This window comes from Chanodichthys erythropterus, chromosome 20 (genome assembly GCF_024489055.1).
Source record: "Chanodichthys erythropterus isolate Z2021 chromosome 20, ASM2448905v1, whole genome shotgun sequence".
NCBI lineage: Eukaryota > Metazoa > Chordata > Actinopteri > Cypriniformes > Xenocyprididae > Chanodichthys > Chanodichthys erythropterus.
The window spans coordinates 32,072,533-32,099,288 of NC_090240.1; the positions used below are offsets into that span (position 1 = coordinate 32,072,533).

Genomic DNA, 26,756 nt, shown 5'->3' on the forward strand with positions numbered 1-26,756 from the left:
CTGTGGTTGACTAAGGATATTTTTAAAATATATCTCCGATTGTGTTTGTCTGAAGGTGACGATACATGGGGCAACTTTTTGAGCAATGTTGCCGGGCAATTTTGCCGAGTGATGTTGATTGGGCACTTTCCCATTGAGAATAGGTAACAAATTTTGATCTAAAGTATCCAGATAGAAAATTGTTGCCTATTCTCAATGGGAAAGTGCCCAAGCAACATCACTCTGGAAAATTGCCCGGCAACATTGCTTAAAAAGTTGCCCCGTGTATCATCACCTTGAAAGAAGATAGTCATACATACCTAGAATGGCTTGAGGGTGAGTAAATCATGGAATAAATTAATTTTTTGGGTGAACTATCCCATTAATCAACTCGAGTCAGCGTAATGGTGAAGGGATAGATCAAATAGGCCAATTGATGGAAGGTTTGCAAAAAAAAATGTCATGCTCCCTTGTAAAAGTATTTTTCAGTATGTTTAAAATACAAAAATACAGTAGTTTATTTTGATGCATAGTGTGGCTGCTGTATTTTGTATAAATTTAAAATAAAAGTTTTTGGTATTTTATTTTAAAATACATTTTGATGTATCTTTGCCCAACCCTGAATCGAACAACATTAACTGTAACATAAAACACTACTGATTAGAAAAAACTAAGAAGAAATAATTATTTAATTGAAAATACATCAAATGTGAAGTGTCACGCAGGGAATTCTGGAAATGTCAATTTACGTTTTTTCATTGCAAAAACTGTTAATTTAACGGTAATTTACTGTAAAATCACATTAAATGTACGGTTAGACCTTTACAGAAAAAAAAGCATGAATTTCACACATTTTTCTCATGGGAAACGTTCCCAAAGTACACATTTCCCGTGTGCAAAACACTTTTCACATCTTACATTTCACATGTGCAAAATCACATGTATATGTGGTCACATGTGTTTTTGCACATGTGAAGTTCATGTTTGTTTTTTTTCTGTAAGGGGATCTATTACAGTAATTCACCATACACCATATAGTACAGAAACTTTCCTGTTAAAAGTTTTTAAAAGTTTTACCGTAGCATTTTCAGTCTTTTACTGTTAAAATCATGATCATTTTTGACAGCGTGTGAAATTTTTGGTTCCAAATTTGTATCAGTTTTACTGGTACTCCACTGTGTGAAGAATTTTTGGGTATAATATGTCACAGTTTACTATTTTGCTATCCTCACTTACATAAATGAACTATAGTGTCCTGCACATACTAGTAAAAATATTTAAAAAATGTCTGAATAATTTTTGGTTTGACCATATAATATAGTGTACTATAACCCCTTTATGGTCAGCACTTGTCCTTCAATTTCTGTCAGAGCAGATGGGTTGTTTATTCCCTCCTTACCTCCCTTCCCTCCTTATTCCCTCATTTTATTTTGAGGGAAGATGGAAATGGAGCCACAGAGCTGTTACCTGTTGTTCTCACCTAATCATTCTGTTGAGAACGGTTGCAAATGTCCCCCCATTCATCCAAAAACCTGAAGTCAGCTGGTAATGTGATGTCTGTGCGTGCCGTTCTCCAGCGCAGTGTGTGTCCATGTTTGTGTGTATAAGTGAGCGCACGAGGCTCTGGGTTTATGATTATGTGTCCGGGACCGCTGTAGGGGGTCGGCCTGTAGGAAAACCTCCACAGTGATTGTGCTCGTCTGGCGCCCGTCGCCCCGAGGTCACGGGCTCTGGTTATATAAGGAGATTACAAAGAAACGTGCATGAGGGAGGAATGTTTCTACTCTCATTGTCACCTTCACCTCCCTCTGTGCCTCCACTGTTTTTATTACTGGTCATCTCCTCGTTGACATGCTAATGTCTTCATTTTGTTAGCTTGTCTTGTAACATGATTGTTTCTGACTTCCTTGTTCCCAGGTGATTATATAACTCTTGCATTTTGATGCAAAAGCTACTATAGCTGAGCCACAATTTTTATGCTCTGATTTTATGCATTAGTAAATATTTTTTTATATATATTTTTAGACTTTTTTTCAGCAATGTAGAAAATAATAATAATTAAAAAAGTTTAATTTTCTCTTGTGCATCTTTCAAACACAGCCAACTGTGTATCATTGGCCCATTCTAAATTCAACAGAGTGACACAGCTTACCCACTCCACTGGCACATCTTACCCTTCTATCCACTACCTTTGTGTATACTATAAACATAGTATTTTGAAAATCATAATTGTGATTTCCTTACACAATAAGAGCAGCTTTGTGTTACAGAAAAGTAGCAGGATTCCCGTGCAGTGTCTCACGCTGACCACTACGAGGAGGCAGAGAGACAAGTCAGTGTGTTTGCCTCTAGGACAGGACTAACTGTCCTGTCATGACAATAAATCTGTTGCCAAATCAGTGCGATTTAAGGCAACAAACAACCTCTGTCCCTAAATATTGTAGTCTCAAATTGTGAAATGTGTTGAGGAGAGGTCTGTTCGTGCCTTGCTAATAAATACAAACAGCTTGATGACAAACACACAACTTCAGATATCTGAATCACTGTCTGTCTCATTTTCTGCTGTGTAACTAGTCACGTCTCTTGCACAACAGTTGCTAAGGTTGCTCTTCAGGCCTTCAGACTGGTTTAAGGAGGTTTGTTTTTATTTATAGTCTGCTGGAAGAATAATGCTGACAAGAAGACAAAAGTTAAATGCATGTCTTTAATCCACATTTAGAAAGTGCTTGCTTTCGACAGTTTTGAAAATGCTGTGGTAAGGCGTTTGTGGAACCTATAGAATCTAGCCGATTTAACCAAGTAATTATGGAAAGCCTTAAAAATTAGCTGGTTGTCGGAGATGTTGCCTGACTGTATTGTACATGTTCTGACGTGTTGCCTGGCACAAACTCAAAATCAAGTATTATTGTATATATTACTAGTGCAATTTGGTTTTTCATCCTGTGTTGTTTTTATGTACTGTTATAGTATTTATTAATGTTTTCATTTCAGTTTTTTTGATACATGTTTTTCTTATTTTATATATGTATATGTGTGTGTGTGTGTGTGTATATGTGTGTATAAATATGTTTTTGTTATTTTATTAAAATATTTTATATATTATTAGAAATTGTGTATATGTATGTATGTATGTATGTATGTATATATATATATATATATATATATATATATATATATATATATATGTATATGTATATGTATATGTATATGTGTGTGTGTGTGTGTGTGTGTATATATGTATGTATATATATGTGTGTATATATATATGTATATGTATATGTATACGTGTGTGTATATATATATGTATTCTTGTATATATATATATATATATATATATATATATATATATATATATATATATATATATATATATATAAATAATATATAAAATATATATATAATATTTTAATAAAATATTTAATATAAAAACATATATGTGTATGTATATACGTGTATGTGTGCGTGTGTTTTTATTTTAATTTTAATAATTTTATCAAACAACTTCACTTAAACTAATTTGTTGTGTTTTTGTAATTTATTTTATTATTCTTATATTGCTATATAGCCTTTTTATTAATTAATAAATAATAATGACATTTCTTTGTTATTTTTCATCTAATATATTGTATTTTATTTCTGATTTTTCAATTATCAAACTATTTTTAGTTTTGTAATTCTGTGCTTTTATCAATTTTAATTAATTTAAAAAATATATTTCTATATAGTTAAAAAAATGTATTAAAATTGTAACAATTTTAGTACTCATTTCAGTTAGTTAACAATAACAACACTTTTCTCAGCCCCCTTTTCTATTAAAATGATAAAAAAAAAAAAAAAAAAAAAAAGATAAATAAAAGGCTAACAGGACTCTGCGTCTGTCTTTCCGTTTGTATCTTCAGATGTCTGATTCTGTTTCCATGTAGATATGGGGCCAGTCTGAGCGTGTCCAACACTCAGTGCCAATTACCTCCATTCACGACCCAACAGGACTAGACAAGGTGTGGATCGCCAGGGAAATCCACCCCACCAAAGACAAACAGCTGAGAGCTCCGCGGGTTGGTTGGTTGGTTGGTGTGTGTGTGTGTCAGACGCAGTGATGGATCAGATAACTGCCCTCACTTTCTCTATAACACCTCATCCTTGTTGATATAAATCTTTTGCTGTCGAGCCACCCACTCAAGCGCCACTCTAAAAATTTCCTTCAGGGAAGGGGTCCTCGGTACCCATTTCCAGATAACTTCAGCTTTTCCTTCTGTTTCCTCATTCCACTGTAAATCCTTCCCAAGGCGAGTTGATGAGTGATGGAACACATGCCGTCTCGTTTGACCGTCTTTTCTCATTTTCCAGTTCTGAAACGGCCCATAAATATTTAGCTTTTCATTACCCTAATGATTCATGGGTAACTCTGGGCAGCAGCAGAGGTTGATGATCACTCTAATAGCTTCTATTTTTTTTTTTTTTTTTTAATAAATGATCTTGGATGACTCCTTTTAAGATTCGTAATGAGCTCTAAGACAACCGCATGGGCCCACACAGGCTGTTTGGGCAAAAGTTGACTTTGCATATCTTCTTGTCTTTTGACTTGGTCAGGATGGACCACTAACAACCGATTTATTGATTGATGAAGTCAACTAATGAGACTATATTAGTTTTTGTGTTTTTGTGTTCCAAAAATTAAAATTCTGTCATCATGAATTGTTCTTTTGAGTTATTTTCAATGAATAGTTTGATCCAGTTCACAAAAATGATTTGCTCATTATTGGGACTGATTCAGTTTTCAAGCACAACCCACAGACTTAAAGATTTTTGGTATATAGCAAAATAATTTTGGGCTTTTTGTGCACAAATCTATGAGATGGCTTTTGAGGTTTGTGAATGAATCATTATAATGAATCATTTTGATTAATCATTTACTCCAGTTCAGTTTACAAAAAATGATGTGCTCATGATTGGAACTGATTTAGTTCTCGAGTTTAGCTCAGTGAATAAATCAGTAAAGATTTTTTTTGAATAATTAATTATTTGTCACAAAACTTTTGTATGACTTGAATTTTGTTAATAAATCATTTGAGTTGAATCTTTTCAATTATTCATTTGACCCAATTTATAAAAATGATTCACTTATGATTGGAACTGAATCAGTTCTCGAGTTCAACTCAAAGATTTTCAGTATATAACAAACTAATTTTGGTCTCAAATCTCAAATTTTATGGGTTTTGAAGAAGACTTTAGATACAATGCCCAATTTTGGATGCTTTTGCATTCTTTTTGAAGCTGTTCACCTCCATTTAATATTGAATCATTAATGTTGTCCTAAATTTCTCCTTTTGCGTTCCACATAAGAAAGTCCATTATAAAAACATGCGAGAGAGTAAATGGGGACATTTTGAAATTGTGGGTGAGGGTTAGTGTTTCGCATTCTTTTGACTAGGTGTTAATTTATGAATTGTTACATTTTTGCACATTATTACATATAAACAAAACTGTAAAGTAGCATATTGCAAGGTTTAACAGGTTTTTGTGGCTGTGTATTATTTTCAGGGTTCGTACAAGGTGCTTAAAAAGTACTCGCATTTGACTTTTTGAAAATTTTAATCCTGGAAAACTATTGAAAACAGCCATATTTATGAAAAGGTACTTGAAAAGTGCTTGAATTATTCAAAGACAATGTATCCTTATGAAATTAGTGTTTAATTTTTTTCAGATTAAAACAAATACAAACTTTTCACGTAAAATTTACGCTGAAGCGACAGTGTGACAGCTTATAGATACAGAGCCATTATATTGCTCATATATTTCCAAGTATATGATACAGCTTTAATTCCTCAGGTCAATCATATATTCATGGGGAAATAAATCTGTTTGAACTTTGAGTGAGGAAAGCGATATCTTTGTCATAGTATCCTTTCAATGGACCCTTTGCTTGTCGGTTGCGCCGTTTTATAAGGCGTTGTTCAAAGTTAAAATAATTTCCTTGCTTCATTTCAGAATGAATCTGCATTACCAGGTACGCCAATATTATAATATACAATAATGCTCATTATTAACTTTGCATTTAATATATATTATTAAATAAATTGTATGTTGTATTTTGAATACCTCGTATATGCAATTCGATTATATGCAAAACAATTCTTAAATTAAATAAGTATTTTTAGAGCAAACAAGTCATTAGATTGCTGTATAATCACTTTGTAATCATTTACATTTCATTTTACAAATGAAATCCTGTTTTCTTCTGTTATTACATCTTTTTTATTATAAAACATCTTTTTTTTATTTTATTCTTCTGTAATTACATCCCTCTTTCTATTGGCTCTTCTGTATACTGAAAAATGTAGGGCTTTGTTAATGTTTGTACCATTTTTTTTTATTAGTGTATTTTCATCCATTTTTTAGAATTTGAAAGATAATACAGATATCGTTTAATAAGTGAGATCTCCGATTGTAGTCCTTGAAAACCAAAAAAAGTAGTCCTTAAGTCCTGGAAATTAATTTTACAGTATCTGTACGAACCCTGTCTTTTGCACTCAGGATCCAGCGCGTGTTTGCTTTCGTCCGTGTCTGAATTAAGATGTGTGCCCCAGTCGTAGTTGAATTTTCCTCACAGATTGTAATGCCATTAAATAACCACCGAAAGCATAAATAAAGCTTGAATGGACAAGGTAATGGCTCATGAGATGAAATGAGTGAGCGAAGACCCAGATCAGTGGTTTCCTTTGTGAAAGAATGGAGAATTGCGTGATGGTCACTGACCGCTCACCGTTGGAGCATCTGCTGGCATTGAGGGCGATGTGGTGGAGAGGATGTGGACTGGGCACGGTCAGAGTAGGATAATGGCTTTTCAATGCTGAACACATGGGGTGCCTTTTGAGTGGTGCACGAGACCGTCGGTCACCAGTCGTTCATCAATCACAGGAACCGCACACGAGCGTTTCCGTTCATCAGTTATGGCATCGGAGGTTTTGATTTTGTAAATGAAGCCACATGAATGAATGGCAAGTAAGATCTGACTGACAGGCAGGCAATTATGATAGTTCCAGCTAACACATACGGCCTGTCACTGTGTCAGGTGTCAGGTGGGCGGGTTAGTACACCACCTTGGGAAAGAAGCTATTGCATAATGTTGATTTCTCAGAAATGGACAACTAAATCTCTGCTCTGTGTGTAGGTATGAGCGTAGTGCAAGATGACTAGTTGTTTCTCCAGTGCTAATGGAGTGAATCAGATATGAGACTTTCACAAGAAAACCTGGAAAACAAAAATGTTACTAGGATGAGACCAAATACATGTGACCTACTGATTTGCAGGGACTTGAACTTTGGTCAAACTTTGCATTTGTTATTTTGCAAAATGCCTTTAGGTTCCTTAACACGTCCAAAAGTTAACACTCGCTGAGCACTCCTCTTTTTTTTTTTTTTGACTCACTGACTGATTTTCAGTAAATAACAAACTAATTTCAGTCTATTTGTCTCATAAATCTACCGTATGGATTTTGAAATTTTCTGAACGAATCATGGTTCTTTACAATTAATATTAATTTGACCCAGATCACAAAAATGTTTTTTTTTTTCTATCATTTGGTCAAACTTTGCACTCTCCAAGGGCTAAGTACAAGTAAACATTGGCTTTAGTGAGTAAATATGTTAACTGCCAGTGAGACAATAACCTTCAACTGCTTCTTGAGCATCAAATCAGCATATTAGAATGATTTCTAAAGGATCATGTGACATTGAAGACTGGAGTAATGATGCTGAAAATGCATGGAAGCTTGTTTCTGCCACTCAATAAAAAATAAAGGTATTTGCAACCTTTTATCTCACAATTCTGACTTTTTTTTCCACAGAATTGCATGATATAAAGTTGCAATTGCAAGTTATAAAGTCAGAATTGAGATATAAACTCTCAATTGCAAGGAAAAAGTCATAATTGCGAGATATGAACGTGCAATTGTGAGAAATTCAGAACTGTGAAGAAAAATGTCAGAATTGCGAGGGGAAAAAAGTCAGAATTGTGAGAAACTCACAATTGAGAGAAAGTCTGAATTGCGAGATATGAACGTGCAATTGCAAGAAAAATCTGAATTGTGAGTTATAAACTCGCAATTGCGAGGAAAAGTTCATATCTCGCATTTCTGACGTGCAATTGCAAGAAAAAAATCAGAATTGCGAGAAAAAGTCTGAATTGTGAGATATAAACTCCCAATTGCAAGGAAAAAAGTCAGAATTGCGAGAAAAAGTCTGAATTGTGAGATATGAACGCGCAATTGTGAGAAAGTCAGAACTGTAAAGAAAAATGTCAGAATTGCGAGGGGAAAAAAGTCAGAATTGCTAGAAAAAGTCTGAATTGTGAGATATATAAACTCCCAATTGCGAGGAAAAAAGTCAGAATTGCGAAATATGAACGTGCAGTTGTGAGAAAGTCAGAACTGTAAAGAAAAATGTCAGAATTGCAAGGGGAAAAAAGTCAGAATTGTGAGAAACTCACAATTGCGAGAAAGTCAGAATTGCGAGATATGAACCTGCAATTGCAAGAAAAAAAGTCAGAATTGCGAGATATGAACGCGCAATTGTGAGAAAGTCAGAACTGAAGAAAAAGTCAGAATTGTGAGAAACTCGCAATTGCGAGAAAGTCAGAATTGCGAGATATAAACTCGCAATTGTGAGGAAAAAGTCTGAATTGCGAGAAAAAGTCTGAATTGCAAGAAAGTCTGAATTGTGCGATATAAACTCCCAGTTGTGAGGAAAAAAGTACGAATTGCGAAATATGAACGTGCAGTTGTGAGAAAGTCAGAACTGTAAAGAAAAATGTCAGAATTGTGAGATAAACTCACAATTGCGAGAAAGTCAGAATTGCGAGATATGAACGCGCAATTGTGAGAAAGTCAGAACTGAAGAAAAAGTCAGAATTGTGAGAGAAACTCGCAATTGCGAGAAAGTCAGAATTGCGAGATATAAACTCGCAATTGTGAGGAAAAAGTCTGAATTGTGAGATATAAACAAACTCCCAATTGCGAGAAAAAGTCTGAATTGCAAGAAAGTCTGAATTGTGAGATATAAACTCCCAGTTGTGAGGAAAAAAGTACGAATTGCGAGATATGAACGTGAAATTGCAAGAAAAAAAGTCAGAATTGCGAGAAAAAGTCTGAATTGTGAGTTATAAACTCCCAATTGCGAGGAAAAAAAAGTCTGAATTGCGAGAAAGTCTGAATTGTGAGAGATAAACTCGCAATTGCGAGGAAAAAAGTCAAAATTGCGAGATATGAACGTGCAGTTGTGAGAAAGTCCGAACTGTAAAGAAAAATGTCAGAATTGCGAGGGGAAAAAAGTCAGAATTGTGAGATAAACTCAAAATTGCGAGAAAGTCAGAATTGCGAGATATGAACACGCAGTTGTGAGAAAGTCAGAACTGTAAAGAAAAATGTCAGAATTGCGAGGGGAAAAAGTCAGAATTGCGAGAAAAAGTCTGAATTGTGAAAAAACTCACAATTGTGAGGAAAAAGTCAGAATTGCGAGAAAAAGTCTGAATTGTGAGAGATAAACTCCCAGTTGCGTGAAAAAAAAGTCAATTGTGAGGGGAAAAAAGTCAGAATTGTAAGGAAAAAGTCAGAATTGTGAGATAAAACGTCGCAATTATCTTTTAAAATGTTTTACTCCGTGGCTGAAAGAAGCTTACAAAGCTTTGCATCACAGGAATAAATTCAAAACCCTTCTTTTAAATTGCAATAATATTTAACAATACTACAGTTTTAATGTATTTTTGATCAAATAAATGCAGTCTTGATGAGCATAAGAGGCTTCTTTAAAAGAAACTTTTAAATGGTAGCTAATGAAGGAACTTGGTTTGTCAAGCTTTAAATCACTGCTCCTTCCTACAACTTATTCTGACAGTCATAGAAATTGAACAATCACAACACATGGACAGGTCTGGCCTGTGTCCATGTGTTATGACAAAAAGGGCAATATTGCGTCAAATGGGCGTCAGCTGTGTTGAAGCACTTGTGCTGCATCTTCCCGATTGCTTTGCCCAGCGCACCTGATCCACTCAGGTAATTGTATTGCTGCTGTCTGCCTCTTTAAATATAGACTTTTTTTAATTGTGGTAGACAGTGAGGGGGTTCTGGAGGATGGGACACTATTCCCCAAACACATGCACACAGTCTCTTAGATAGGAAGCTAATTGTAGAGGACTTAAGTGAAGCTCAGCGTGGTTTATTTTGACTGTCAGAGGAACAGCGAGTTTTGTTTTGGGAGCTTTTGAACCTCAGATCAGTCGATCATGAGAGATGGACCTGTTCTGACTCACGTGGACCAGTACGTCAAGCGTATTTTACGCCCTAAATTTCTAATCCTGGAAATAACGCTGATGCAATAACAAAGAAGAACTAACAACAAAACCTCCCTTTCAGAGCGTGTTTTGTCGAGGGTGTGGTGTTTTATGTAGTATTGTGGCAAATCTCTGTAAATGAATGTTGTGCAGTCATCTGTTTTGGGGTTCATTAGGATTGGCTCCTCATATGTTTGACTGACAGGTCTTGTGTGAAACACAAAAAATGCTGTCTTGCATTATAGGGAGGGAATTATTCCAAATCATTCTGATGACAGACTTCGTCTCAGGCGTTTCAGAATGACCAAACATTTGAGATGCTGTGAGTTTTTGTTGCACATTGAGGGATTTTTCAGTAAACTTGTTTTGATCTTTGTTTATACGCATGTCTTCTTATTGGATAAACAAATTATCCACCTCAGTGGAGTGCTTATGTTTTTTTTTTTATGCACATTTTTACAATTTATGTGCATCTTGGCATTTCCAACCAGCATTTTTTTTTTTGTGATATCCCAAAATTCACATAAAAATATGTGAATGGAAACATGGCTAATGTCATGGCTAATGTCAGACAAAATTATTCTTTTTTTTAATTTTACTTTCCATTTTTAAATATTTTGGGTAATACTTTATAATAACTTAAATAAGTCTTAAATAAGCACAATAAAATGTTTAACATCTGTATTTCAAATACTTTGATTTTTTTATTTTTTTTGACATTTCACCTTTCTAATCAGGGTCCATTTTTTTCATACTGAAATGAGAATCATTAATAGTCATAATGTCAATGCAAAAAAAATGTAATGGTCCAAAAATAGCAGAATTTCCTTTATGCTGGTATTTTATTTATTTTATTTTATTTATTCAAAATGTTAATAAATTCACATATGAAAGTTTGATGTTTGACGTTTCAAACCAACTCCAAAATTAGTCAATTTCTGAATACGAGTAACCCCCCCCTTTTTTTTAACTTGATTATTTAAATACCTGATAAGTATTTAAACCAGTTGGTCATTCCTTTTTTTCTAGGAATTATCAAATGTACAAATAAAATAAGTGCAAATATATGGCTGAAGTTTCTTTTTCTGTTTGAATCTAGACTGGGTAAACCCAGCCTGATCTGCCGGCGATTTAATTTCGCCTGGCAACTCAGACTGGAAACCCGTACATTCATTTCTACTGCTTCTGTTACGCTTTTGCAGGAACCAATCACAGACTGGCTTATCCACCTTGCTCGCTATTGGCAGGTATAACACGATGACGATAGAGAAGCGACGGCAAGCACGACCGTCAATCCAATTCCTTTTAACCTCTCGACGATGCTGAATGACTTCTTTAGTTTAGCAAACAAATCACTCGAGTGGGTGTAAATACCACTCACTTTCATGTTTTTTTTTGCACAACCTGCAAAAATCGCTCGATGCCAACTGCTGATCAATGCTACAAACCAACACAAACTAAACTGCAAAGTACGTCACCCGGATCGTTGATCTGATTGGTTGAAGGACTATCCAATTGTGTGAATAATGCTCGTTGATCACGCCTCTTGTGCAGTAGAAAATACATAGCAAACTCCCCAGAACAATGTTCAATTTTAAATTAAGCTTGGACTGGTGATAGCCAGACAAGTTTGAATCCACATTAAAGGCTAAATTATACTTAGTTTTTTATGCGTACCATAACGTAAACGCACAGTCGAACTCGCAGCCTTGCAAAGTATACTTAATTTGTCTCGCACACATACGCAGGTGTTCGACACATGCACAGTTTTGAGCAATCTCTCGCACAAGTGACAACCCATTTAAACATATTTGTATTCTTTCATGCTAGATTTCTATAAGTGAGGGTATTTTCTAATCTCTTCACACAATCTCTCATCTATGTAGGCCTCTATTGTCACAGTATTTTTTTTTTTTTTTTTTTTTGACTACCTTGTGATTTGACGCCCCCAGGGCTTAACTTATGTGGATAAACTAATTACTGCAAAGAAATTAAATGCACATGTGTGACCTGCGCATACAAAGTATCCGGCTGTGCACGTACAGTATGTGCGTACTCTTTTGATGACGAAATTCGCGTCACGCGCACTGTAGACTGATCCTCACGTATGTGTACAAAGTTAAGTATACTTTGGGCTTATCTAATGATCTGTTAAACATTATATGTAAGGGGTAATGTTTAGACAGATATCACAAAATTATCACAAAATTCAGCCCTACAGGGTAAGCTTAAGGGGGTTATGTTGTGATAACTGGCTGTACATTTGTCCCACTTGATACACAGCAACTTACCAAAGAAAAAAAAAATGGACATTGAATGCTTGATTATAACTTAAATTACATGAGAAGAAAGAGAGCACAGCTATAGAGAAATAATCATTCACACTATTGGTGGGTGATATGAGAATTTTTATTTCACGATAACAGTATATCTCACAGTATAGTTATTTTGTGTTATTTCATTTCATTTCATTTCTGTTATAAAAAATAACAAAAAAGAAGCAAATTACAAACAATAGTACAAATACAATATAACAAAAGTATGAATTAAATTAAGTTTCAATAAGTTTATTTATCATGTAATTAGAATTAGAATTATTGTAATTAGAATGTAATTAGAATTAGAATTATTTAGAAATTAAATAATCAAATGTAAAAATGAAATATTGCGTAGTCTTCACTGTATGAATTAACCCTTAAATGCATGAATGTTTCGCCAATCATTCTTACATATTCGGGTCTTTAACGACCCGGATCTGTATCTAACACGGATGGATCTCCATCTGTCTCGATAATATAAAAATTCCCCTAATTGTAGAATAACCATTACAGAAAAATAAAATAAAGCATACTTTTATTAGTTTTGAGAATATGTTTGAGATCGCGAATATGAGCCTATTTGCGATCACAAACATATTCTCAAAACTGTCAATTTCAACATCCTCAAATTCAGCTTCACCATATTTGACTGCATTCAGTACTTTGCAGTAAATCGCTGAGCCATTTCATGTTTTGCCTACCGTCTGAATGAAACGTCACTACATCATTGTGCATCAGACATTGCCACTTTGTGGAATAAAGGTGAATTGCGCTAATTCCGTTATCAAAGATTCAATTATTGTTATGCAGAAAAAATATACGTACACTGATACACACCTCGGGTCATTAGCGACATTATATAATTAATTTTTTTTTTATAATTTTATGATTTTTTTTTTTCCCCCTTGTTTTATTCTTTATAATGAATTGATTGAGGAATACTAAAAAGGTTGTTGTCTAATTCTGAAAAATAATGAGGAGTAGACTTGTGCCGATATTCGGTAATGCAACAACAAAGCGATAATGAATATGCACGATATTGTTATCGTGGGCATTTCAAAATACCGTAAATAACAATTTATGACCAATTATTAAAATATTTAGAATACATTTAAGAATGCTTTCCCCATCAATGCACAACATCGCTGTATTCTGCATCAAAGGGACACCCGCTCAGATGTAAAAAAGCCCAACGTGCACGAGAAGCACATGGCGGAAAAGAAATGCACTGAATGAAAGTGCATGTTCTCAATGTTGTTCATCACAGCACCAAATACTTAATACTTAAAGACTTAATAGGCATTTATTTTCAAACTTAAACATTTTTATATTTTAATGTGGACTACAGCATGCCCTAATGATTAGAAACGTTCTGATTATTTGTTATTGTTGAGTAGAACTTTGAGACATACGGCTTCATTAGTTAACATGTTAATTCATCATTACCAGACAGTGAAAATACTTATAAAGCATTAATTATTCTTGGTTATTGTTTAATAACATTACTAAAGACAAAAGAATGTATTTAATGAACCTGAGATAAAACTAACAATGATCAGTTGTATTTCTTAAATAACATTAACAAAAAATAATACTTTCTGTAACAAATTTGCTCGATCTTAATGCATTAAATAATGAGACCTTATTGTAAAGTGTTACCTGTTCTTCTTTATAGCCTAATTCTTTTGCACTTTAATCTGTTTGAAAATTTTACTTTATATATTTTTTGTGTATTGTATTATTGTATTTAAAAGTTCAGTTATTTTTGTTATTACAAAAAGAGTTCTTAAACCTGTTATACTATGACAATATCGTGATAATACCGTATACCATGATAAAAGCTTCAGCAATTAATCGCAACATGAAAATTTGATACCGTCACATGCCTAATGAGGAGGAGGGTAGTGAATGACGCCCTGGGTCGATAAAGACCCGAAGTATACATTTAAGGGTTAAATATAAATGTATTTTTATTAAAGCTAAAAAAAGTTATTCCGTCAAGAGCAGGAAGTTATTTGATTCACAAGTTTATTACTGCACATGATGGGCATTTTGACATGATTGCATGTGTTCGACCATTCAAGTGCAATAAGACGTGAAAGAGAACGCAGCTTTCTGTGTGCGCACTTTAACAGTGTGTCAGTCAGTTGAAGCACGGATTGCACTTAAAACTCTTTTAACCATCAAGCACGTCCTGCTCTTTATATTTTCATTCATGCATTTCATCACTCTGAAGTGTCAGTAGTGCTATATATTTACATACCGCAATGTACACGATATATTTCATAAGTATATGACCACAGAATGCCTCGATTAACCAATCAGAATCAATTGTTTCTGAGATGTGCAATGTTTTTAATGAGTCATGATGACATTATCAGTATATGCTGTAATTTTTAGACTTCAAACTTTTCTTTTTTTTTTAGCACTTTTCCCAGATTGTTCATCTCTCCTCCTCATGAAGTTCATGTGAACTGATATTCATCGATAAGCTTCACCTAAAGATCAGAATGAGAAGTTGCTTTATTCATCAAGTGTGCGAAAGCACACAAAAAATTTATAGTTTCCATGAGCTCTAGATACTTGTATTCATACATGCACAAGAGAATAGAGAGAAAGAATGAAATAAGTAGACTTAAGATAAAAAAAATTATTCTAGACAAACCCGGAGTTTATGTGGTGGGATGGGGGCTTTGTAGTAAACATACACCGTGTCCCGCTCTACATACTGTACTGTCAACAAGATTATATCTGATGTCTTCCTCCCCACACATTCTCGTATACAGGCAGTTAAATAGTCCCACAAACACTGCCCGGGGGTCTAAACGGCATCAGCGTTGAAGGAAATGCCACACGGATATTCTCCAGGGGTAGAGACATTCACCTTGTATAACACACACACACACACACACACACCAGCTTACGGAGTTATTAGATTGAAAGCACCCCGGTCCAACAAATCCTGCCAGACTGCAGCTGAAGGTGCAGCTTACTCTGGAGAGCGAATAGAAGACAGCGGTTTGGCGTACAGAAGTGCGGAGCAACATGCACACATGCAAACACGCCTGCGACTCTGACCGAATGCTGGTGAGTGCATCATATAGCATACCAGGGAGACATTCCTTGTGATTTATTTGTAAAGATTTTCTGTTTTTTAAGGTTTGGTCATTTATTTTTCTTGGTTATGTCATTTTCTAAAGAAATTTCTGCGCGTTCATGCATATGTTGACATTGTCGGCACATCACACATGCATGAACGCGCAGAAATTTCTTTAGAAAATTGCATGGATTTCTTTGGATCACGATGAGTAGTGGAATGAGTTTAAAGAAAGTGGGATGAACGTGCAGGTCCGGACTGGGGTAGGACAGATATGTTCAGGTTCTCCCTCGCTTTTCTTAATCCCACGCTCTGGTTTTGCTTGCTTGGAAAATTATACTTGCAGTACCATGATTTTATGTTTTTTTTTTTTTTTTTTTTTTTTTTTTTAAGAATCAGTACAATTCCTATTCTTTATGTTATTCTTCAAAGTACCATGTAATAACCATGTGAATATGGTATAGGATTATTGTCATTCACTACATGTTTTATTTTACATGGTATAATTATGGTGTTCTGTGAAGTTCCATGAAGTACCATGTGACTATTAAGATTTTTTTTGCATTGTGAAAATTGCAATTAACTACTTTTTCCCTTCAATTTTCATTACCATAACGCAAAAACAATTTCTATAATTCAAAAAATATATAGTAGTTAAAGTATTAATACATAATGTTAGTGTTTGTTGTACGGCTTATAGTTTATGATTTGCATAAATAATTGTATTATAGTATTTAAAAATGCAAAAACTGCTATAATACTATAATGAGAATTGGAAGGGGAAAAAAAGAAAAGAAGAAAAAAATCTGGTAAAACATCTGGATACATTATGGTGATGAAATTGTTTATATATATATAAACAATGTGAAATTATATATTAAATATATATATATATATATATATGTATATATGTATATATATATATATGTATATATATGTATATTTTTTATTTATTTTAAATATATTATATTTTTATATTATTTTAAATATATATATTATATTTTTATATTATTTTGTATATATAGAGTTTAATATTTTGTATTTTAGTGTATATTTTTACCATTTTTATTTATTTTGCATCATATAATCAAGAGATTTGTAGTTCATATAATGAGAAATGTAGTACTATAATGAGAATTGGAAGGGGAAAAAAGAAAAGAAAAAAAAAATCTGGTAAAACATCTGGATACATTATGGTGATGAAATTGTGTAATTGTCATAAAAATGTCAATGCAAAAAAAATGCTGTTTATATATATATATATATATATATATATTATTTATTTTAAATATATATATTATATTTTTATATTATTGTGTGTGTATATATAGAGTTTAATATTTTGTATTTTAGTGTATATTTTTATAATTTTTATTTATTTTGCATCATATAATCAAGAGATTTGTAGTTCATATACATAGATTTGAATAGTTTGCTTTGTATCTTTGTTACTTTATTATTATTTTTGGCAGAAATATGGAAATATGAGCTGGACTTGTTTTGTGAGAGAGAAATCAACTTTGAATGTAGCGTTCCCCTTTCCTTTCACTTCCTTCTAGACTCTCTCTCTTTCTCTTTCTCTGTCTCTTCCCCTCCCTCTTTCCTGTATGTGTATTTCTCCTCCTATTCCTCCCCTAAAGCTATGGATAGCAGCGTTGCGTCACAGAGTGGAGCTTGAGACGGCTCTCTCAGCGCACTTGACAGAGTTTGAGTAGATTGCGCGCAGCTGCTGGTGAGTTTTCCGCTTCTGTCTTCACTACATGTGTCTCTGGTTAGACAGCAGATGGGTAGACATTATGCTTCCAAGGGTTTTTCTTTCTTAAATGACCATTTTATGTCATTTAGGTTGTTAATGTGAATGATTTAACTTTTTATAATTTCAAAGCATGTTTAAGCAAGTCCTGTACACACATGAGCTATGTAAGTTGTTGTTAATTGGGTTTAAACTGTTAAGTGTTTGAGTTCTCACTCTTTCTTAGCGATTTCTGAAATCGGAGTGCATGTTTTCATTTTGTTTTTATAATAAACCAAAGTAAGAAATACTTGTTAGCTAAAGTCATTCATGGTCAATTTTTGCCTTGACTTCAATTCAGAAATCAGTCTAAAAAATTGCTTTGTAATTGATATTCTTGCTCACTTTTTTTTTTTTTTTTATAATGATGGCTGTTTTCCAGGTGTGGGTGTGGGTGTGTACATGCACATTAGGTTTTTGCTGATGCTACATGTTGAAACACACACTGAGAGGAATGTTTCTTGCGAAAAAGTAAAGTTAGTCAGTCTCCACTGCTCCTTTAGCATGGATGGACTTGTCCTTCTGGTCATACTTACACTCAAAAGTAAAGGAATTGATGGAAACTTTCCATTGTTCTTTTAAGAACTGATCACTGAAAGCTTCTTTGAGGAACCAAAAATGGTTCTTTTGTGGCATCACTGTGAGAAATCCGTTTTGGATTCTTTATTTGTATTAAGAGTAGGACTTTTTTCTTGAGCTCTTCCAGTTTAGAATGGCAACCAACCTTTCTTTTTTTAAATTGAATTAATGAAGATCTGCCTTGCACAACTTCTTGCTCCATTTAGGACACTGAAATGTGTGGAAAAGCAATTTGGAGAGGAGAGAAGCAAAATAAGTCTCTTTTGTGCTAGAATTTTATTTAATGGCCACGAGACCTTGTGAGCTTGTCCCAGACTTGGCAAACTCTGTTGGCCTGGGGTGAACTTTGCTTTTCGAGGGAAGTGATTGTGCAGTGCCGCCTTGTTTGTGAACCACAGGTTTAGTTTAAAAGGGCTGTCTCAGTATTAGTCACTCAAGGAAGTTTTAGTTCTAGCATGGTGACCAAATAGGCCTTTCATGTTCTCAGTACACAAGCGTGGAAATCCCGCACTGCTCTGCAGACATTTGTCATCAGCTTCTGTGAATGGGCTGGTCAGCCAGACTGTTTGTGGTGTGTTTTTGACTCAAACCATGACACAACAAACAAAAGTTTGGTTACATTATTTTATTTACACCTGCCTGGCTGTTGAAGCTGCAGATTAATTCTGGAAGATTTTATTTAGCATTAATGCACAAGACTAATCTCCGGAAATAAGGGTTCGACCACTGGCGTCCTCCATAGTGGAACTTGAATTGTAATTATGGAAGTGTTTGGATTAGATCAACCAGATTGATTTGTAAGAATATGCGGTAACACTTTACAGTAAGGTTTCATTAATTAACTACATAAGTTTACATGAACTAACATTGAACAATACTTCTACAGCATTTATTAATTTTAGTTAAAGTTAATCTGGTCACACTTTAGTTTAGGGTCCAATTCTCACTATTAACTAACAAATAACTACGACTTTTGCCTCAATAAACTCCTAATTATTGCATATTGATAATTAGTATGGTAGTTGTTAAGTTTAGGTATTCTGTAGGATTAAAGGATGTAGAATATGGTTATTCAGAATAAGGTATTAATATCCACTTTAAAAGTACTAATAAACAGCCAATATCCTAGTAATATGTACACTAATAAGCAACTAGTTAATAGTGAGAATTGGACCCTAAACTGAAGTGTTACTGTTAATCTCAACCATTACTTCATCATTTTAATAGGCTATCAAAAGTTCTATCTGTTAACATTAGTTAATGCACTGTGGACTTACATGAACATTTTTATTAACTACACTTTAAAAAAAAAAATGCTGGGTTAAAAACAACCCAAGTTGGGTTGAAAATGGACAAACCCAGCGATTGGGTTGTTTTGACCCAGTGGCTGGGTTAAATATTTCCCTTTCTCCAACCTACTGGGTAATTTTATTTAACTCAACTATTGTTAAAAAAATACTGTATTGCTTGCTTTAATTGAACCCAAAATATGTTGTAAGTTTAATGAATAATAATTAAACAAAAAGACATTTATTCAATTGCTTATTTAATTTCCAACCAATTTTGGGTTCGTTTTAAGCCAGCCATATAGTCATTTTTAAACTATAGTTGGGTTAAATAAAACTGCCCAGCACACTGGGTAAACATTTAACCCAACTGCTGGTTTAAAACAACCCAATCGCTAGGTTTGTCCATTTTCAAACTGACTTAACTAATGTTAACAGAACTTTTGATAGCCTGTGTACACTCTAAAAATGCTGGGTTAAAAACAACCCAAATTGGGTTGAAAATGAACAAGAGTTTAGTTTGTGTTGTCGACATGTCGAGAAGTTTAGAGAGACTGAATCTTTTATCAAACCATTTCAGACACTGTGAGAAAATTCAAGTATGTTTTTGACATTGGATCATGGATGCACTTTAACACATTTTGTAAAGTGTTACTGAATACTGAATAGTTCACCTGGCTGAACATGAAAATTCTGTCATCTTTGTTGTACCAAAACAGCATGAATTCTTCTGTGGAATTTATTTTTATTTATTTTTTTCATAAAATGAATGCTTATTGTAAGCAGGGCTAGTCTAACTTCAAAAAGGTCATAAATGATAAAAATAGTCTATAATATGACAGTTTTCTGCTTGCTAAATGTATTTTGGTTTTTGCATGTGTCATAATCCTATAGTAGCACCTCAATCTTGTCTCCTAAACAGAGTAAATTTAGACCGTGGACGCCATGCATCTGGGCCACTGGTGTGGTAATGCGTTCTTTCCTCTTAATTGTTCCGGATGTCCACTGACCCAAAGCTGTGACCCATCAGTCACTAGCCCCTGCATGCATACTTCTGTGACTTCTCGTATTCTGGTCATTTCCTTGATTTAGACTAGTTTTATCTCTTTAAGAGACATAAAAATATCTCTGTGCATGTGTTTGGAATGCTGCACAGTATGTACAGTGTCTGAAACAAATTATGTAATGATAAATGCTTCAAAGTTTAGTACTTTGGAGGTTTAATCGAGCTGTCAACTTAGAAATAAGTATGACGTTTTTAATTTCTGCAAGTTTGAATAAATGTTCCCACATATCATTGTTTGATAAATAGAAATCTTACTAACCCTAAACTACCATTTATGGTAAGATTGTCCATGCATATATAGACAAACAAAGATGCTGTGCGCAGCATACATATTGCAGAAATGGTAAGAGTGTACAGTTATTATACTGTTTCAAACATAGCTATAGAAAAGGGCTGCTTGATGTTGGATTCTCTGTGAATGTGCTCAAGGTTCTTCTGGTGTCATTGGATCATTACATGGAAATTATGGAAAAGTTTGCCTGCAGCCATTTGTATTTTGGTTGGGAGGTATAAGAGATTATGTGAGAAGGTTTGGATTGGATAAAATGATTCCTTTACCATTAAAAAACAAGCTAAAAACCATATGGACTCAGTTTGTTCAAAAGAATTGCAATAACTTGGCTTTCTGTTTTTAGCCCCAGTTTAAGAGAACTCAAGGAAAGCAAAGCGTGGTGAACCAAGCTAATATAACACCGCCTTGGTTTGCGTAAAAGCCCTTTTATTTTTTAATCTATCTTCTTTTAATGTGTACTTTATGGGCCAGACGCTTGTTTTGGAGTCAGCAGCTGTGGCAAATGGCAGTTCTCCGTCCTGAGGAGGCTGGTACTCTGATTTCACTTCCTTCAATGGTCGTTTTTTCTATACGCACAGAAGCAAAGAAGTCAAAAGATGTTTGGCTGTGGCTTCAGTTGCGTAATTGCTCATTCACTTAATTACTTAAGACACACCATGTGTCTGGGTGTAGTTTGCAAACTAAAAAACGTATAGGTTAAATGCAGTGACAAAATGTAGTGCCATTATCCGTGATGACACAAGTCTTCTTGACTATTTGTATGGAGAAATTTGGCTGTCCTTCAAGTTCACAAGTTCACACCCATCCTCACAAGATGTTATATAAATGGAGAAAAAACCCAGCTGAGTCTTTAAGACCAGCTGTAACAGACCTCTTACTCACTCTAAATGGTTAGATTAGTGTAGTTAACTGTGTCCGTGATGGGTGTTTGACTTTTTCTAATTGTAGCTTGACTGGTTTATCTCAAGGTATATGAATCAGCATTGTGGTCTGTTGTGTTTAAGTGAGAGCGTGTCAATGTTTATAGACGTCACAAGCGTCAGACGGGACATTCACAGCTGCGTGAATGTGAAACGAGGCTCTTTAGTGATTCACACCATGATGCTGTCAGGGTTGGGCTGATTTTAAGCCTGGTTTTTAATCATCAGACTTTGTGCTTTAGAATCATTCTGTTTATGAGTTAGTGTTTTCATTAAAAGTGAAAAACATTACTAAAAGTGCTGGATTATTCCACAAACGGAACTCCGAGAATTAAATGGAATATCTAGTTTACTTGCTATGGAAAGGATTAGCTCACTTTAAAATGAAAATTACCCCAAGATTTACTCACTTTCAAGCCATCTTGGGTGTATATGACTTTCTTCTTTCTGATGAACACAAGCTGAGTTATATTGACAAATATCCTGACGAATCCGAGCTTTATAATGGCAGTGAGCGATACCAATGAGTATGAAGCTCATGAAAGTTCATCCATCAATCATAAAATTTTGCCTTGGCAACTAACTGAAATTAAGTTTCAGGTTTTTTTTATAATATGTTTTATTTTATTTCAAGTAACAACAAATGTTTTTTTTTAATGGTTTTAGTTATAATACTATAATAGAATAACTATAACTATAATAACCCTACCTCAAACAAACTCTGAGTGTCTTAATTTGATGCCACAAGCATCTTCTTCAAAAGCACCTGGTTCAGATTCAGCCCACTTTTGGCATTTTTAAGTGCAAAATGCATTGGACGATCAGTGAACGTGTCCTTAGGTGTGGTGTCTGAGGTTACAACAATAGCAGTGCATGAGAGATGTTTCATAGTCTATTGCAGTGCAATCATGATTCAGTGATTTAGTTTGAATCTGAAGTCAGTCAGTTTCAGGTCTTGTTTGGACTTTTGTCACTTTTTGCCATGTGAGAACCACAGCTCAGTGATGGTAAGCCATGAATCCAGTTTCATATCCCATATGGTAAGAGTGAGAAAGGTCTAGAGAACTGTGGGAAGCGTGTCGAAGAGCGTGTTGTTTGGGTGTGACCTTCACTAACTGCATTAATTATGTTTATTTATTATTATCAGCAGATTTCAGGTAGCACAAATGTACAATCATATAATGGTTTATACTTATGCAATGTATGTGTAGCACAAGTGTGCATTTTACAATTTTTGCCCAGCGAGTTTTATTTGATGTTGCTCAATTTTGTAATGTCCCTCTGTTTGAATTTCAGCATATCCTGTTACCCAGTTTAGAGTTCCTAGTAGTTGAACAAGCTATTCTTGAAGTCAAGCCATTCTTTGAAAATGTATTTTGCTTTGCTACTTTGAAATTGTGACTTGTTGTGTCTGCTAGCTTTGAGGTAATCTGCATACTGGAGTACTCCTGAAAGTGCACTTAAAATGTTTTTAACTTTCAGGACAACAACACAAAAATATGGATGACTTGTGTTGCACTGCAAAAACTGTATAATTAAATGCTCTCTAGAATGAGAATGTCCTCCCCTTCAACCTACGAGGCTGTGCATGCATCTTTATGTGTGCTGTGATAAAGCTGTGATACAGACAAAAAATAGCATTAATTAAATAAATGAGCTAAATGTCCTCCAAAATGTCTTGTTTCAACAAGAAATACATCAAGACAGGAGATAAAACTGTGCTTGTTTTACGATTTCATGAGGTTTTTAAGCTATTTTAAGTGAACAGTATCGTTTTTTTATATATATATATATATATATATATATATATATATATATATATAAAACACTCTAATAATACTATTTATTTTTGCAATCAAAGAAGTATTTGTTTGGCAAAAAACCCATTGTGGTCTTGCAGATGTAAAAAAAACAACCCGCAAAACTGTGACAAAACTATGATTTACTATTATTTTAATCATGCTATGTTGATACTAGACAAAATATAAAAATATTATATATAATAAAAGTAGTTAATAGCGTCTTCTCCATGGTACTTTGTTGCTCGCACATAATTTCATTCGCCCTTCGAAAGCGGCGAGGGCAAATTTCTCATGCAGCTTTCCATGAAAGGAGAGATTAAATGCTGACACAATTATCTGTGTGTTAAAGAGGGATGAAAATGTACATTATGTAAGCCCGAGTGAGCTGCGCAGTTGAAGGGAACAGGTGCTCAGTTTTGTGGCAGACGGTTTAATCCTGCACTAAAGGACACTGCACTTGACATTTGACCTGAAACTCTTCACACTGTATGCACAGCACCTCCTTCCCCAGATACATAGAAGAAAACATGCTTGCCACATATAGACCACAGAACCTGTTCACCATTGATCCCCTTCACTCCAGGTCATTTTTGCAGATTAATGCTTATGAAATATTTAAAAAATCCCTGATTTTTTCATTCAGGAAAAGCTTTTGCACATTAAGGCTTAATTGCTTGAAAGATTATTGAGGGGGAAATGAGGGCATGAAATTATTAATGCCTACATAACATCATAATCCTCAGATGAATGAGTTTTATTTGTCGTAATGAGGAGCAAAACATGTTTCCAGTGATAAGTAATTTGATTTTTGGTTGTTTTAGCCTTGCTATTTTGTTAAATGTACACTATGTAACTTTTGGCTCTCTAGCATTTAAAAAAAAAAAAAAAACTGCATGCATTTTGTGGAAGAACATTGTTTTGGTTGTGCTTCGGCTCTGCGTGAATATGACCCCTCACAATAGATAATGCTTTACAATGAACTAGATAGCTACATATGGTGAAATTTATCTGTTCAATAAAATACCTTACTCACCTGCTGAGTAATAAAAACGGCATCTCCGCATCACTTTTACATTTCAAATCCCTCGGTTTTCGCCATCTCCAAAAAGACAAGCCAAAGTTGATTCTTTTTTTATTACGAGGTCTTTCGCTTTCTCTTTTTGCCAAAACACTATCCTTTTTTAAAACGTGATTCCTCTGAGGTTGGAGATTTAGCTGCTCAATGTTCCTCATTGTCACTCAATCTCACTCATTGTGACAACTAACCTTTGACACTTCCACATCATACACATGTCAAAGTAGCCGGAGCAACTTTTCTCTATTTGAGTCACACACGGTGGAGTGACGCATATACACATTTTCCTGTGAAAACCATCCCAAAAGTTACAAAATATAAACATTTTTATAATGGCTTACCATAGTAAATCAGGTCAAGACAAAAACTCGTTTTGGAAGATGAATTATTGTATTTACTCAAATTTTGTTAATTTTGAACAATAAAAAAGTTACATAATGTACCTTTTTTAAAGGCACAAAATGTAAGATTTTTGTATTAAAATAGCCAAAAACCATTAAAACAGTGTTATATATTTTGTTGACTTGTGTACTTACATTATCCCCGATGTTTCCAAGAATGTTTAAATCCAGAGAAATTAGCAATTTTAACTAGTGTCCCATCCCTTGTCATTGCATCGCCTATTTTTAGTAACAGTAATACAGCATTTTCTCCATCATACAATATTCAACACAAGCCATCCAGCATTTAATATGATATTCTAAAATCAATCTAGCTTACTGCAATGTGCAACAAGTGTCTCATAGCAGCCGGCGAGCGAACACACAGAGTAACATTACAGCATTTTCAACACTCAAATGTATCTAATATGATAAACAGTGCGGCATTGCCTCAAACACTTGACCGGAAGAAGCGGAAGCGGCCTCGTTCAGCTCCCACAGCACTCAGCTCTGCTCTACTTCCGACTACAGTAACGTTAATAATCTCATCCATGAACATGATTTCTGCTCAAGTCTTGCAGATTCCTTTCCACCGGCTGTGAGGTGAAGACGACATCTCCCGTGATTCCCCGCTCAATCTGGGCGTCATGAAGCTACACCTTTGTTTTGAAAAGGCAAACTCTAGCTACATATTGTCCCTTTAACTAAATACGTTTTTGTGTTTGTTGTGAGTGTGCACATAGCTAAGAATGGTGCCACATGTTCTTAAATTTGATAAGCCCCTCTGGACACTTGTGTGTGTTCACAGCTGTCTGTTTTTCTCTGCTGTTCACTTACATTCACCTCCACACTCCAAACACATCGCCCCTTCCTGAGGCCCATGGGTAATCCAGCACAACTTCAAAATCAGCCAGCCTACACACACATACACACACACACATTCAGCTGTCCTTGGCTTTGATCCCTGGCTGAGGGTCCCTTAATTGCCCAACTGTTTGGTCAGTGCTTGAAGTCTCTTGATTTAGCAGTTTCAGAAAGACTCAACTGTGCGCGTTTGTAAAGCAAATCTCAAAATGAATATCCATTTTTCATAATGTACATTGTTTGTGATGCCTAAATTTGCTTATTATTTAAAATGGCTCCTTAAATGATGATTTTAGTTTGTTTTTTATTTATTTAGACAAAATCGTGTATTATAGGTATACTCCAGATGTGAGATTTTTTTTCTCTAGAAGTTCTTTATCACCTCTCTTCTCATCACTTTACCGTAATCACTAAATGGGTGTGAATCGCACATCTCATGTCACTGCCCCGGAGTCAGGTTCACACTCTCAGCCGATCCATAAACGGCTATGAGTCCCGTTCTCCTTCAGACAAATGTGTTGTAACTCGTCAGAGCACATTAGTCCCTACCGGTGATTCAGCTCGGCTCTCCAAACACAGAAAAAGCTGCCAGTTGTCATAGCAGTGGCTCATGACAAACACACGGTTACGTGAGTATACAGGCTGTTACGTTGACCGCTGTGCAGGAAGTTTTACTGTAAAGAGGAATGACCTGTCGTTTTTTCTCTTTTCAGTCATAATCCCCACTTAAAAAAACTTGAATGTGCTGCTGTTGTTGTTGTGTGTGTGTGTGTTAGATCACTGTTGTTCAATTTCTACATGTATTTGAATATTGTTTTTTCTACTATATCATTCTCATTTCATTCGTGTGAAGTTTTTGTGAAGTACAAGTTCAGAATTTATTTTATTTTAATTTTTATTTTTATTTTTAGCAGACCTCAGGGAATCCCTGGACCTAAATTTGACCAAAATTTAGCTTCCTTGATAGCGTGTCGACACAT

At 34.6% G+C, this 26,756-nt stretch overlaps 1 protein-coding gene across 2 annotated transcripts in view; it reads left to right on the forward strand.

Moving 5' to 3' along the window:
• Positions 1-26,756, forward strand: part of plekhg5b (pleckstrin homology domain containing, family G (with RhoGef domain) member 5b) — an 84,458-nt gene that overhangs the window by 21,906 nt on the left and 35,796 nt on the right. The window contains exon 1 of one of the 2 annotated variants that reach the window (XM_067370978.1): positions 17,374-17,452. The exons of the other annotated variant lie outside the window; for it this stretch is intronic. The gene's annotated coding sequence lies outside the window, so the exon portion shown is untranslated. Of the gene's footprint in view, positions 1-17,373; positions 17,453-26,756 lie in introns of those variants that run through there. 2 annotated transcript variants of the gene reach the window in all.